Genomic DNA, 5,550 nt, shown 5'->3' with positions numbered 1-5,550 from the left:
ATTAAAAATTGTTAGATAAAATAACATAAATTTAAATGAGTAAATGTTAATGTTGAGTAATTAATTAGGAGAAAATGAAAATTCTTTTAGGTTAATATTACTATAAAAAAGTTATAGTTTTTAATATATTGAATTACTTATTAAGAAATCAAAGAGACTCGATTAATGAGAAAAATTCTATAAAGTTACTTGTTATTTTTGTTGAAGAATACTTAAATCAATAATTGATAATTTACATGTATTTATTTTAATTCTTAATTATAAATCATGTTATCACTTATTGTTGATAGTGTAAATTAATTGACATCAGGATATTCAATTTTAACCTAAGATTTTGAGTTTGAATCTTTATATATATATATATATATATATATATATTATATTTTATATATTTTTTTATATTTTTTTATTCATAAAAATTAAACACAATAACAAAAAATTTATAATACTCAAAGACAGCTCAACTAGATCCTATGTGTAATTATTACCAAATTTTACAAAAAAGTATATGTATGTTAGTATAATGTATTTTTTTTTTAATTTTACAAAAAATATATATGCATGTAAACACTGGGATTATATACATAAACATGCACACACTTCCACAATAAAAATAATAATATTAACTACTTCTAAATATATGTTTATACTTACAATTTAATTGTAAATTTCATTTTTTATTTGAGGGTGTTTGTGTTATTTTATATGTATATTGTTATTTTTTCTCTTTTTTTTTCTATCAAACAACTTTAAAAAATCATTACATTTTTTATTCATTTTTCCTTTCACTTTATTTTTTAAAACCAAACATATTATTACTAAGTTGATTGCCATTTAGGCGGTAAAGAAACGTAAAAACCTGATATTAAATAATTTTTTAACTAGTTCATTGTTTTTTACAATGATAGACAAAAAAATTAAAGCTTAAGGCCTTGTGTTGTGTATATTATCCAAATTTTATAACATCGGTTCTGATGTTCAACTGAATCAGTGATTTCTAAAGCTTAGCCAGGAAAATAAACTGCAACTTGAGTTCTCTTTATGTGTAAATCGGAGATCGAAGTGCAAATTTTAATTTAGAGACTCGAATGTTGAACCTTAACTTTTTTTTTAGGGAACTTTGTTTTTATTCTTAAAAATACAATTACAGAAACAACTAATTGTCAAAGCCGTAACGAAATATAAAATTAGAGTTGTTTTTGTCGTAAATTTTTACCAGTCTGTTTGAGGCGAGTGAGTCAGAGGCTGGCCATTCAAACGGGGTGGCTTTTGATGTTTATTTTTAAACTCACCTTATCCTTTGAATTTTTTTAATTTTGTAAGTATTAGGCTATATCGATAAGAACAAATGAATGAAATGTTTTAGTCATGTTATGATGGAGTGAATAAAATAAAATACTAGAGTGAAAAGAAAATTAATGGAATAAAACTTCCATTTTTAGTTATTTTTAGTCATGTTATGATGAAATGTTTAAATTAAAATTAATTTCATTTTATATGAAAAGGAGGAGAAAGAAAAACCAAGGTAAACAAATATAATAGGATATGGGAGCATAACATCCCCATGATATGTTGTCTTTCTCTATTCCATTCCTTTTCACCAATGTAAACATATCTGCTTAAGTTTGCCCAATTTGTTTGAGTTGAATAGGGTCAATTTTATTAAGGAAGACAAAACTTTTCTAACTGAATTTTAATGTGGTTGTCTAAAAATGTATAGTTCTCTTTGCTGTAAAAAAAATGTGGTTGTTTTCTCAATATTCAAATCGGACTCGTACTGTCATTACTTTCTTTTTTTATGTTACAAAAATAAAAAAGATAATCTTAATTATAAATACTACAATACGTACTTTCATTTTGTTTATTTTTAAAATTTTGTAAAAGAATTAATTATGTACTTGCGTCGTTTCGTTTATAACCCTGTCTGGTAAAATATGTATATATTTTTGAATTATACAATCATGTTTAAATTTATAAAACCCTAAATTAATAAAATATATATTCTAAATAAAATAAACAGATGCTTAATATAATTACATATTCCTTAGATATTACTGTAATTAATTTGGAGTGTTTGCAGAACAAGTAATGTTTTCATTTTGTTGTAGTCTTTAATTTTGTTCGGACCAATTCATTCGCTGAATCTAAACCTGTCCTTATAATCGAAGTAACATGATAATACAAGCTTAAGTAAGTAATTACCAAATTTAGAACTAAACAAATCATTGTGTGACGTAAAAACTATCCTAATTCGTCTAACGGATCAAACTGACAAGTTTGATTGGTGAACTAAAAACTTATGAAACTAGATATATGCATGCGAACTGACACAAATCTGTCTATTAGAGATTAAACTGGTAGCTAGTCTCAATTTTTATGGTACTGGTTTTAATAAAAATCGACCATTTTATGTTCTTTTTTTTAATCTTATCTATATGCTTGCCTTCTATTTATAAAAACTCCAATAAAAAGTTTATCCAATTAGGAAATTCGAAATTTTTGTGTCTCTCAAGTTGCAGGACACGCTTTTAACTTGATAGCCTGTATTATACACGTCAAACTTCATATATATTATTCTTATATTCAATAAGTTGGCTAATTCTATTCCAAAAATCTATGTTACATAATCATAACTGAAATTCTCTCATACCTATAAACACTACTACGTACCTTCATATCACTTCTCTTCTCTTATACTAATTTCTATGAAATACTCCTTAATTATTTTATAGTGAGTAAGCAAGAAGCTAATGATAAACACGTACACAGCATGTAATCACACACGTTCACAGTAGTGTAAGGAGATTTAAAGAGTCTTCTTGTGCTCTGAAACATTAGAAAAAGAAAAAGAATACAGCGAGTAAAAATCTCAACAGTGGATTCCTTATTTTATTTTACTTTTAATTTTGAAAGTTTTCGAACTATAATGTTTCAACCGAAGCGATAATCACTTGCATGAGGAAACATTTTACATTTTCCCTGCACTATAATAAGACACAGAAGCAGTCATCTTCCTTTCTCTAGGAAACATGCTTAAAAATTAAATAGACGAGTTAATTAGTCTTAACACAGATCACAGCCAAATGGGTTTTCAAAATAAAAAATTGATGATATATACTATTCAAAGTAGTTCTTATTAGAGTAGCAATGTACCATAAAACCCAAAAAACAATTATTATATTGCTCAAGCAAAGGAGTTCACATTAAATGTGGAATACAAGTAAAAAAAAAATGTGGACTACACGTAATTAACCACATCAGCACCAATTACCAAATATAACAAGATTGGCTATATGTTGTTCGCATAATGTTATCATATAGTACCATTATTAACCCTCCACCAACTCATTCTTAGTGGGTCGAATCAACGCGAGGCGCGCGTGCATATATATATATATATATATATATATATATATATATATATATATAATAATAATAATAATAATAATAATAATAATAATAATGTACTCATTTACATTTGCACAATGGGAATAATGGGATTCTTCTCATTGATCACATTTTTTTTTGAATTTATATCACCATAACTTAATCTAGCTTAAACTAAAAAAATGTAAATACCTGTTATTCATGGATTGTAATTGTTTTTAAACATTACTAAACTTCAGATTATCTAATTATGCTTTTTATTAGCAAAACAAATATGGCTATAATATAACATTCACCGCAACAATTGCTTGATTCCTTTTAAAAAAAATTGCTTGCTAATCAGCATGTTTGGAAAAGCTTAAAACATTTGATTTGACTATATGAAAATACATTGATTATTTATGACTTTTTACATCAATTTTTAACCGATATTGAAAGTATTATCGTTAATATCAATTTTTTAAAATCGATATTAACGTAAAATTGACAACATCGGCTATTTAAATAGCCGATGCTATATAATAAAAATTACACCAAAAAAAAATGTATGAATGTTGACAGTTCACATCAGTTTTTATACAGAACTGATGTTAACTTCCAATGTTAACATCGGTTTTATGTAAAATCGATGTTAACACATAAGTTAACATTGATTTTTCTATAAAAATCGATGTTAAAAAAATCGATATTAACTTATACGTTAACATCGGTTTTGTATAAAAACTGATGTTAACTTCAAAACGTTAATATCAGTTTCACTCAAAAATCGATGTTAACATTTTTTATATTAACATCGGTTTTTGTTAATGTATAAGTTAACATCGATTTTTTTACAGAAATCAATGTTAACGTTTTGAAGTTAACATCGGTTTTTGTACAAAACCGATGTTAATATACACAAACAACATAAGTTTTTTTGAAAAATCAATGTTAACTTATATGTTAACATCGATTTTTTGGAAAAACCGATGTTATTTGGGTATATAAGCATCAGTTTTTTTAACTTCAAAATGTTAACTTATGCTTTCAAACAGTTTTTAGCAAAAAGCTAGCTAGTAAACTATCAATTGATAACTATGAATAAATAATTTATTAATAACTATCAATAAAGAATATTCAATGTTAAAATGAAACAACAGTTGTAAAAAATGTAAAGCAAGCTAATAAACTAATTAAGTAACCTAAAATTACATAGTTCCCTAACATCCTAAGTTTGATTTCTAACTTTGAGATAATATTGTGCCCACTGAATGCGAAGCGCCTTCAATCTCTTTGCTTCCAATGGTCAAACATCATAAAAATACTGCATGATCAAATAAAACGTAAGTTAATAATGTAATACCAATGATAAAAAAATCAAATTTGTTTGAAATAAACAATTATCATTTCCCAATTATTCCTGAAACTTTCTAAGATTATAGTGGACATCCAGTGCATCACGTAATAGCGCCACACTCAGTGCTTCCTTTTTGTCTATTATACTAAATACATAATGAAATTTAGATATTAAATGTTAATTACAATTAGTGAACAACACTACGCTACCTCAAGCAAAAGGAGCCAAGTACAATGGTCACAACTATTGGAACACTACGCTACCTCAATCAAAATGAACAACACTACACTACCCATTATTTTACTTTTGGAAACTCCGCCAAAACTACAGTGGTCACAAGTATTGGAACAACGCACTCAAAGTGAGAAGTGGTCGCCATGGTGCTATACACATTACAATAGACATTAAGCATTCAAAGGACTGCAAAGTGAGCACGACTTACCTCAATCAAAATGAGACCCTGTGAGCACGAGTGAGCATGCCAAATGGACTGCAAAGTGAGCACTAGTTCCACAAACCAAATCCTTGCAGTAGAAACAAACAAAGGTCCTTGCAGTGAGCACGAGTTCCCCAAACAGACCTAGGTATTCAATAGAACATGTTACAGAGAAGAAAGAGTCACGAAATGTACTTAGGTGGAGAAGAAGAAGCTTAGATGGAGAAGAAGAGAGCGCAAGCAAAGTAGGGCTCGCGTCTGATATATTTTAAAATGTAAGTCCAACATCAATTTTCAATAAAAAAATCGATGTTAACAAAATGATGTTAACGTTAACATCAGTTTTCTGGAAAAAACCGATGTTAACGAACTTACGTTAACATCGATTTTC

The sequence above is a fragment of the Glycine max genome, chromosome 10 (assembly GCF_000004515.6).
Source record: "Glycine max cultivar Williams 82 chromosome 10, Glycine_max_v4.0, whole genome shotgun sequence".
Lineage (NCBI taxonomy): Eukaryota > Viridiplantae > Streptophyta > Magnoliopsida > Fabales > Fabaceae > Glycine > Glycine max.
Note: the sequence above shows the minus strand (reverse complement) of the source record.